Genomic DNA, 11,934 nt, shown 5'->3' on the forward strand with positions numbered 1-11,934 from the left:
GTTCTCAGATTTAGAAGTGCACTTCCTGACCCTTGGTAATGTCACATCATCCATATTTTGATCGGCTCCTGATCTTTGTTGCATCATTGTTTTAGACCACTATAGCATGCTATGGGACTTCCATGCACCTGTTTGCACAGAGTGGATATACTTCATAAGACTGAGTGCCTAAGTATATAATTCATCTACATCAGAGGTCCCCAACCTTTTGGGCACCAGGGACCGGTTACGTGAAGAGAGGTTTTTCCATGGACCGGAGGGTGTGTGTTTTTGTGTGCTGCCTGCATCATGTGGATGGGGCTTTCCTTGTTTGTGTGGACCAGTTGCTGGCATGCTGCGGCCCAGTACTGGTCCATGGACCTAGGGTTGGGGACTCCTGATCTAGATCATTAGAAAAAATTATTTGCTGAGCAAGCCTGCAAAAAAGGTTAGATTCTTTTCAAACATGGTTTATTTCTGTTTCAGGTAGCCTCCCTTTATCTGGAGGATCAGCTTTTCCCCATTGTTTCTGTCCACCCAGTACATTCAGGCAGAGTTGGTGAGCTTCAGGTCCCTTCTATTAAACAGGTTCATCTTATGAACCTGCCATTCTGTCTAGGCTCTCATCTTCTGGAACAGCATTCCGTAGAGATATGGAAGGCATTTGTTCTCCTGAGGTTCTGAAAACCCCCTAAAACCTACTTTGATCCCAGATCTGGTGCTTAATGTATTTTGTGTGTCTCTCTGTGTGTGTCTGTCATACTTTGTTTTAATGCTTTTGTTCCAGGATGTTTTAGTTTTAGTAGGTGTATATTATTTAAATTATTCTAATTCAGTATTACATTTTGTAAGCTGCCCAGAGTGCACTAAAGAGAGTAGCTACACTAAAGCTAATATAATAATAAGAAAACAAGAATAGTGATAATAATAGGTCCCTTGGGTGCAATCCCAAAACATCTGCAGCACCACTTCAGTGCAACACCATTGACAAAATCATCATCAGTCAATTGCAAAAGAGTTTATATCTGTAACACCATCAAACAACTTCTGGCTATCTTGGGAAGGACTTGATAGGTGAATAAAAATGCCAAAACCAGTCTAAACATCTGGCTGACTGGGTGACCAATCATACATAATGGATATGACTATTGGCTCACTCCCTATCTCAACACAACTATTGCCGTCATAAATGGGCCCTCAGGCCTTACGTCTCTAAGGAAAAAAGTCACAAGCTTCTAAAGAAAATATGACTGAGAAGGTCAGCTCTCAGAGATAGAGGTCAGTGATTTCCTGAGCAAAAGTTTATTTTTATGAATTCATTAACTATCTGCTGCACAAGTGACTCCTGTTGCATAATAAGAGCCGGGATTCACTAAATAGTAACAATATTAATGATGAAGATATGAACCTTACCATCAGGCTCTAAAAGCATTTCAGCTGCTTAAGTGCCTTGTCTTCAGTCATGCTTGGCATTTTAACACACTTCCTGTGAACTGTTTGTGGACACAAGGTCTTGGCATTTACAGATATTTACGAAAGTTATAAAGTTCAGGCTGCTTTCGTAAGTCTCCTGGAAGTGCCAGTCAGGTGTAAGAGAATGAACAGCATAACGCACACCCAACCCTGTATGTGCTGACCTCATCAGCTCCTAGAGCACATGACCTGGGGCAGGGATCCCCAACCTTGGTCCATGAACCAGTACGGGGCTGCGGTATGCCAGCAACCAGTCCACACAAACAAGCAAAGCCCCATCCATGGGATGCAGGCAGCACATAAAACCATGCACTCTCCGTTCCGTGGAAAAACCTTTGTCTATGGAACTGGTCCCTAGTGCCCAAAAGGTTGGGGTCCTCTGACTTGGGGTGAGTAAGGAAAGGCAGAACAGGTGGGAAGCAAAAGTGCTGTAAGTCTGGTGCCTGTCCACATGCAAGGTTTGCACAGATGTGGATCAGGTGGGGTGCAGCTGAAATCTGAACCAGTTCAACTTTCCCACCCTGCTTTAAAAGGGTAGAAGAAGCGGTCGTTCTCATCACAGAACTCTGCTATGTCAGCAGGTTGGTCAGTGATTCTGTGCACACTTCTTTGGGAATAAGAACAATACTGTACTTAGGATCCACCACCAATGTCAGTGTTGCTAGCACTGATGTGTTGTTAAAAGATGTACAGAAAAAAGATACTAGAAAGAAGTGCCAATTATTTAGCAAATTAGGAAAGAATTATTTGCTAACTTTTGCCTTCTAATTTTGCCTTCAGGAAAAACAGATTCTATTGGCCTATCTGATTCTTAGAGTATTTGAGAATTAGTTCCAGTGGCATTTTTGAACTTTCACTGTAAGGTGGTAGAGGGTGCTGATAATTTGCACTGGGTACTTCAGGGCATAGTTTTTGCACCACTTAACACATGGCACCACCCTGTGTGATCCTATGCTATAATCTCTGCTCATTGATTGGATTTGCATCTCAAATCACAGCTGAAACAATTTCCTTTTCAGAACATTAAAGCTCTGGAGATCTTTTGGCTGACTGGGCTCCCATTGACAGGAGCTTTTATGTCATCTTTTTCCTTTATTCCTCAACTGTGTTGGCTCAGCCATCAAAGGATTTTCCCAAGTACTATTTCACATGACTTTGAGATGCATCCGTAGTATAAGGCCTTAGAGCTGTTTCACAACCATCTCCTATAGCAACTCAGCATGAAATTATAAAGTGGAGTTAGAGGGATGAGGCACTGATTTAATGCCATTTTTTGTATTCTCTAATTAACTAACTGCAGTTGACTAGGACAGTGATTGAGTCACAACTGGTTCTGGCTTTATTAGCATTCAGGAATAGTAAAGATAACTATAAACTGCTTTTGAAGAATTGGGGAGGAAAACTGAGCACAGCAAGGATTTGTCATCATTCTGCCATATCCCTGGAAGTTTGTGATTTGCAATCTGAAAAATATCTATGACAGGGATTCTCTTGCGTTATTTTCCTTTGAAGATGTTATTATGGCATGAGATGCCAGGAGAATGGCAGTAGAAATGATACCAAAGGACACTTAATTGATTACCTCATAACTAACTAAAAACAAACAAAAAATCTGGCAAAATATTAGTTTCCAGTCTATGAGAATTTCATGGACATTTTTTCCTAGTTCCCCAATTATAGCAACTTCTAATGTCATCCAGCCATCACTTTGCCAATGTGAAACTTGTCCCCATTACTTTAATGTCAGCACAAGAGTGATTGGAGAGGTGTCAGAGATACTAATGTTACTAGTGGGGATCCTGATTATGTCAGAGAATATTTGTATTAATAACTCATAGCATCAACCAGCCAGGGCCATAAGGCACTAATGAGATAGATGTTGTACCACTACTGCAATGACCAGATGAGTCTGTCAATCATTATTGTGAAAGACATGAACATACTGCCCAAATACAAGCCTAATTCTGATTACTGATCTTCCTGTTCTGATGTGCAACTTTTTGGATTCTCTCAAGTTTGTCTCCACTCCCCAAACCAAGCATAGTCTGTCACTGGGAAAACAGCCACCAATCGATCTCCCTAAGAGGGAGTGGGATGAGTAAATGTAAGTGGGTGTTTGTTCCTGTAAGGTTAGCTACATGTCACAGTGCCTGGCTTACAGTTGTGTTCTGTACCTATGACTATTCAGGCTATTTCTAAACAGAGGTCTAGAACTCTTCTATAAGAGCATTCACTCTGTGTCCCAAAGTGACCTCACTGACATGACACAGGTATGGAAGAAGAGTATAGTGTGAAGCAGAAGAGAACAACTGGTAACAAGAAAGCTCCACAGTGCTGCAAAAGTGTAATTGTGCTTAGTGAGTGATTTTAGCTGCACTGCCTGGAAGTAACCCATGAAATAGTGCCAAATAGTGTTGAAACAATGCCACTATCCCATCAAAGTAGTAAAAATGGTTAAAAAGTATGGTTAAATCCCTTTGTTGGCAGAGGAGACAGAGAATTTGTAATTCATTGATGAAAGAACCAGCAATGTACATGTGACACAATCTGACTATTGGTTTAATTCAATCTTCAGTACTACGCTGATCATTAAACATAGGTTTGATGTTTTTTCAAAAGACCACTAAATATGCGTGTCTAGCCTGTCCACATAATGCTTGGGGGAAAACAAGCTGCAGAAAGCAGCAGTAAGGTATTACATGGGTATTAACATTTATGTCTCTGTGAAAATCAGGCACCTGCTTTTTCTCACAATCTAAGCCTTTATGGAAGGAAGTGCCAGAGGAGAAAGGTGCATCTATAGAAGCCCAAAGATGCCAATAAAATCTCTTCCATGATTGTCTCAGTAACCACACTGTTAATGAAACACATTAGATCCAGGGTCCCCAACCCCCGGTCTGTGGACTGGTATTGGGCTGTGGCATGCCAAAAACCAGGATGCGCAAACAAGTGAAGCCCCATCCATGGGATGCAGGCAGCACACGAAACCATGCCCCTTCCAGTATGCAGAAAAACCTTTCTCCATGGAACTGGTCCCTGGTGCCCAAAAGGTTGGGGGGGCATTGCATTAGATAACCCATGGCCAAAACTATCAGTCCAGAAGAAGATGGAGAACACTTTTAAAAAAAATGTAAACAGCTAGATGACTTTAAGTTGCCTTAGCTGAGTGCTGGGGATGAGACTAAGGCAGCAGCATAAAAATGGTACATATATTGCTGGGATTAGGGAGAACATAAGTACGAACCTTTAGTAGCGTATAGAAAACAAATGAATGTTGAATAGTTGAAAACAGGTAGTAAAAATATAAAAAATAAGACCCAGGAAGATTGGTGGCCCTTGTTTTCCAAAATGCTTTCATCCCATTTCATTTAGATCTATTAATGTACCACAAAACATATTTAGGCTTCACTAATAGTTGTAAAGGATGTGTAATGAGCATGCAGTAGGCTTAGTAAGTGGGACAGGAGGAATGAGTGGAATGAGAAAAAAGGCACTGATGGACCATAGGCATACAAATATACTTTAGGATGCAGGCAGATATTAGTGATCAAAATGTTCACATGCATGGCTGTCTTAATATGCGTTCCAAATAGATCTTTCAGTCCACTTGTAGCTTTGGCCAAGTGGGAAAAAGCCACCCAAAGGAAAAGTGGCTCCCATTTCTTACAAAAAATGCATGTGTGTCGTGCGTGGACACGTGGTTTTGTGAATACACAAGAATAGACCTAAACCTTCATCCAGAATTCACTCCAAGCCAGGTTTGTCTTTGGAAATAAATAACACAGATTCACATGATTATTATTATTTTTGAGAGAGGGATGGAGGAGTTGAATGAACACTGTACTTCATAATCTTTTCTTTAAAAACGGGCCAGCTGTTAAATCAGTTTCTCTAGGTACAAGAAGTAGAAGTGTCAGTTTGTTAGGAAATTGCTATTTTTATAAGAGATCAAGAAAACAGGAAAGATTAAGCGCGTGCACTTAGATACATATGTGAAGAGATTTTGCAGCCCACTCATATTGTTTAAAAGGGGATTAGAGAGCTCAGATGGGGAGGCTTGAGTTTAAGAGACTGCAGAGTCAACGCTGGAAGTAATAAACATCTGCATGTCTTACAATAGGCTCAGCAGAATGCCTCTGAGGGATATTTTGAAACCTGCATACAATTAAGTGACCCAACAGCACAGCCCAGTAGAGATCATGTTTAACTTTTGCAGAACAAACCCCTAACGCTGCAGGGTTATTCAGGGCCTCCTAAAGGTTGAATGTGCATCAGTAAGGGGGAGTTACAAGCCAGAAAGACAGAGTAAAAAAACCCGATATGTGTGCTTCAATGGATTTATCCACCAGTGTTCTGTTCCCCTCCTTTGGAGGAAGACTTCCCAAAATATACAATTATGAGCAGCAAAGTACTTCTAGAAATCTTGAGGTGGAATGATGGGCCCTCATTAAGGACCCTACTCTTGGATTCATTCCTACAGATGGCAGAAACTACCTTCTTAATTACAGAAGTGCCAACTTAGCTGCTTTTCAGCCTTGGGAAAGTTAGGGCATCTCCACAGAATGGCTTGGTACCTGTTCAGGTCCATCCTCAGAAATGTAAAATTACATAATTGCTTCTTTTTGATTTTCTGATTCCTCACGATTTTCCTGCAACTGGGACAAAACTGTTTGGGTTTTTTTTTGCAATGCCAAAGTTTTTCTGTGCTTTTAAACAATGTATTCCCCCCTCCCCACAAAAAATCCTGGATCCTAATAAGCCACTTTTTATCTTTAGAAACTGTTAAATTCAGTAAAGGAACAGTAATAAGATAAGTTGGATGTTTCATTTTTGTTCCAGTAGCTTCCATTGCAGCAACATAGACATTTATTATTTTTTTACACTGAATGGGGGTGAAAGAATCTTTGTTAAACTGGAACCTACAATGGCTCAAGAGATGGGCTATTGACCAAACACTATTCTCCATACTTTCCTACTGGTCATCCAGAAGAAACACTGATTTAATTAGGTGTGTTTTTGGTCAACTGAAATAACCACAAGCCAATTGCAAATTTATTTATCATATTTATGGAGAATATGAATATGGCCATAGTAGACAGAGGTACACTCATTTTGTGGCCTGGTGGAATGTTTGCCCACAAATCAGAAGTTATGAGTAACTTATACACGTAAGATCTTTCTTATGAGCAGAAACACATCAAGGAAATATATGGTGGCCAGCAGCTGAGTTTGGCATGCCGGAGGAGTTCTTTGAGAAATCAGAGAGAGGCACAGGATGAATCATGCATTACAATACAAGTCCTGTACTGGACATATTTGGGTCTGATGTTGGAATGCAAGTATGAAAGAGTGGCATTTGTGTTATGATGTCACCACAGTGTGTCATCACGTTTTCATCTTTGTGACTAGCCAACTATGAAACCAGGCATAAATATTTTCTGTTGTTCTTGGAATAAGATCTCTTTCCTATATCCCTATTGATTGGTCTTGTCCATTCTGTATTTGTTACTATATAGGACTCGTAGTACTACTAGAAATGGTATCTGCTGAACATAGGCAGTTTTGTTCCAAGAAGGATTTCTATCACCATTACCCATCAGATCTGGGCTGCAAAAATCCAGGGAATCAATACATGGTAATAGTGGATTGAAGTTTTCTTTATCGTTCTGCAGCCAACTGGTTTTCCTGATTTTTGCATCCCAGATTTAATGGAGCTTTTAATCATTTGGGCTTTTTCACTTTGATTCTGCTTCCATTTTTCATTCAGATTGGTTAAGTTGGTTAAGTTTTCAAAAAGACACCCGGACTTTGTTTTTTAATTGAAAATGTTTCACTTCTCATCCAAGAAGCTTCTTTTTTTTTTGGAAAAAAAAGCATCTTTGGGAAAAACCATGACCTGGATGACTGAGAATCTCCAAAGAGATTGGTTAAGTTGTTCCAGCATTTCATGCATTATTGAACCAGGTTCCACATCTCTTTGAGAACTCATGTTAAGTGGGTTAGACAACAACTCTCATCAACCCTAGTTAGCTGATGAACCCCACAGCTTTCTCCGATCCTGGGTTGACAAACCTGTTCCAGACCCTGGAACGAAGTCCAGCAATTGTACAACATAATTAAAATTTAAAAAACATTTTCACTCTTAAACATGCTTGCTTAGATAGAGGTGATGGAAATCCTTGTTACTTTAGTGTACTGTTCATTAGAGCCATTAGGGAAGAGAAATAAGGCAGGCCTTAATCAAAACATTGCTTAAATGTTGTGTGTGTGTGGGGGGGAGAGTTATAACACATTTCAACAGCATCTGAAAGACCTGAGGCACAGGAGTTCAAGGTTACCTTCCAGATTCTCTCCTCTAAACGCCTATCATTGTTTAGAAACCTAGAGTTGCTTGCTGATGCTTTGGAGTTTTATATTTATCGGTAATATCTCTACCCTAGAGAGAGGGGCAGGTGAATTGTTCAGGAAGAGTAGCAGCCCAAGCAAAATAACATGAAAGGGAGAAAGCAAAGAAGGGAAAAAGTATTTTCCAAACTGGCAGTGTCTGTCTCACTCATGAAAACATCCCAACCACAAAAATCTCTGCATTTTTCTGCATGTGCAAGCTAAAATAAAAATATCAGTTAACATGTGCCCTGTATGCTCTGAGCAAGAACACAAGACCAGTGATGGCAGGAAGAGGCAAAGAAGGAAATGTTAACAATGCATTTGCTCGCCTGGATTGTGAAATACTCTGCCCTCCAACTCACCACAATCTCCAGTAAGCCATGCAAGCCAAAGGCTTTATGTGTCCTGTAATAACTTTCTAAAGTGAGTCTAACAATGCTCTTTCTTGTTGTTCCCTCTGAAGGAAGGGCAAACTGACAGGCCATTCCAATCTTTTACTGCAGTGGTAAGTAGTGCATCAGGGACGTGGTGGCTCAGTGGGTTAGGACGCTGAGCTTGTCGATCAGAAGGTCAGCAGTTTGGCGGGTTGAATCCCGAGTGCCGCATAACAGAGTGAGCACCTGTTACTTGTCCCAGCTCCTGCCGACCTAGCAGTTCGAAAGCACATAAAAATGCAAGTAGAAAAGTAGGGACCTTTATGGTGGGAAGGTAACAGCGTTCCATGCGCCTTTGGCATCTAGTCATGCCGGCCACATGACCACGGACACTTCCTCGGACAAGCGCTGGCTCTTCGGCTTTGAAACGGAGATGAACACCGGCCCCTAGAGTTGGAAACGACTAGCATGCATGTGCGGGGGAACCTTTACCTTTGAAGTAGTGCATCAGTGGTCTGTCTCTCAGTGGTGAGGATAGACAGGTTCCCCTTTTGTCCCATGTTAGAGTCTACCTACAAGCAGGAGTTTTTAGGTTGAATTCATTTTAGGTGGTACAGTGCTAGGAAGTGATTTGCACCAATTTGAGATTGGTGGAAGGAGTTTATAACTATGGCACATGCAGGATGGGCTCAAGAGTTTTTGCTGCACTTTTGCACTTTTTTCTATTTCATTTTCCACCATATGTATATGGGTAGCCCTCGACTTATAAAAGTTCATTTAGTGACTGTTCAAACTTACAATGGCACTGCAAAAACTTATAACCATTTTTCACCCTTATGCCATTGCAGCATCCCCAGGGTCATATAATTTACATTTGAATGCTTGACAACTGATTCATATTTATGATGGTTGCATTGTCCTGGGGTCATATGACCATCTTTTGTGACCTTCTGACAAGCAAAGTCAAATGGGGAAGCCAGATTCACTAACAACCATGTTGCTAATTTAACAACTGCAATAATTCCAGAACAGTTACAAAATGGGCAAGTGTGGTAAGAAAAGTCATAAAATGGGTCAAAATTCACGTAACAAATTTCTCACTTACCGACATAAATTCTGGGCTTGATTATAGTCGTAAGTCAGGGACTACTTGTATCACAACACACACATACACACACACACACACATAGATGTATAGAGTGGCTAAATTACATTGAGATGAGGCATGGGAAAGGAAGAACAGAAGTTGGATTTGTATATTGAATGCTTCCACCAACAAATGCAAACCACAATTATTAATTAAAAAATCCAATTATGCAACAATTTTAACAAGACAGAACAAGATGCTATGCAAGGCCTCGAGAATAACATCAATGTCATAATCAAACAAACTGATGGAGTGGGCATTATGATAGAATACATTGAAGAAGCCAAGGGGCATCTCTTCCAAGATCCGTCCTCAGATCCCATAGCAACACATCACAAAGAACTCTACAATGAAATGAAAATAAATCCCAACTACGTGTAAGACTACATCTATATTGAAAAGCTCCAAGGGCCCCTGCTAGGCATTTTTATCCCAAAATATACAAACAAGATAATCTGGGTCATCTTATTGTCTTAGACATTGGAACTGATAGAACTACAATATCAGCTTATGTGGGATCTGTTCTCCCAGCACTCCCAGATAGGGAGGGAGACATAGACTTTTGAAGAAATATGAAATTCATTAGTGGATTCCCTAATAACTCTATTTTAGCTACATTAGATGTTGAGGCACTGTCCACTAACATCTTCCACAAACATAGCCTTCAAACCATCAGGAACATTGTCACTTGCCACACAACACACCTTCCTATCAGATGGTGTAACTTTGAACTTACTCATAACTAGCTTGCCTTTGACATCAACATACACTTACAAAATGATCACACAACCACAGGCACACTCAGTGTTCCGAAGTATGCCAATATCTTCATAGCTGACCTAGAACAATGGTTTCGCTATTCTTACCCCTGAAGCCACTCCTTTCATTATTGACATTTTCATCATCTAGACCCAATGTGGCCTCAGCTATCTACAAAACAGGTCCACTGAACTGATGTCTTGGTAGAACTATACAATGGACAAATGAACACCATGTAATGCAGGAAAACTACAGATTGTCATGCATATTACAGCTAGAAATCAAATCTATTGTCTATACCAAACAAATCTGTTGTCAGTGATTAGGCTTTACACTACACTGCATTCATACTGGCCCACTTGAAAGAACTGCTCATCTGAGGCAGTTAACCCAGGCACTCAGGAGACTGTACTATAGAGTCAGTGAGATCAATAGATAAACCAATAAAAGCAATAAATTCTCAGGGAGTAATTATTAAAATGCAGACTATAAAAGCAGAATAACAAGAAACCACTGGCTAACATCTACTGCTCAAATGACTCTAATGTTTTAATGATAAACTACATAACTCATACTGAACAGTGACACTGCACTTTCTCAGCCCCGTTTTTGCATACAAACACCCAATGTGAAGCAGATTGTCAGAAACAAGAAGAAACAACAGAACAATGATGGAAATAAGAACCTGTATCAAACCTAGATGTCTACTCAGCCTTCACATTTGTACCACTGTACCATCCAACAGAAGATTAGAGATGTCCTTACATGCTCTTCTTCTCATGTGATATATCCCATTATTTGCTAACAGTGGCCTTCTGGGTTCTATGTAGACAAACAGGCCAAACATTATAAAAATATTAATTGACTTCAGGATTCAAAGCAAGAACAAAGTAATAGCAGAATGTTTTAACCTCCCAAGATGCTCTATTCTACAAATTTTCCACTCTCCATTAAAGATTTCAAAGTAACCATTTTAGGAAAGTCATCAGCACAACAAGGCAAGAAACTATTGAACTCATATACATCAAATGTTTTCAGATAACTTCAGAATGTCTCAACAAACACAATTGGTTTCAACACTTTACAGTTCAATTCCTAAATCAAGAGGCACTTGTAGTTTGTTCCATATGTAATCTGCATTCCCTACCTTCTTTTCCTTCTTCACTTCATCCCAAATTAAATCCCATATCAATTTAGCCATTCCATGCAAATGACAAAGTAAGTTATAATTCATAAAAGCTTATGCCTTTTAATAAATTGTGTTATTCTGAAAAGCTGCTATCAGCGCTCTCTGTTCTCTCTCTCTCTCTCTCTCTCTCTCTCTCTCTCTCTCTCTCTCTCTCTCTCTCCCTCTCTCTCTCTCTCTCTCACCTACTTTAAGATAAACTTCATGACACATACTATATGTTGACCTTGCCTTAATGAACATTTCAATATTGCATTCAATGAAAAACAACATGGTCAGAATATTGGATATTGAGTTCATATTGCACCTACTTCATTTGTGCTTGCATCTTTTTCATTTCCAGGTCCTGTTCCAGGGACTGGTTACAAATATGTTAGTTTGGGGATAGGTGATCTGCAAACTGTCTCTTCATTAACTTGCTCTCCACTGCCAGTCATGAATGGAAGAATTACTCAACCTTCTACCTTCATAGGTAATATAATCAATGATAACAGAAGATATTCGTTTTTTTTATTAAAGAGTTTTACAAAAAAAATTTTTTACAATATATCCCCAAATCCCTCCCACCCCAAACCCCCCCACTTCCCAGAGCTAAATACAGGATTATAGTTACAATAATCATATTCTAA

Source organism: Vipera ursinii (assembly GCF_947247035.1).
Source record: "Vipera ursinii genome assembly, chromosome: 1".
Lineage (NCBI taxonomy): Eukaryota > Metazoa > Chordata > Lepidosauria > Squamata > Viperidae > Vipera > Vipera ursinii.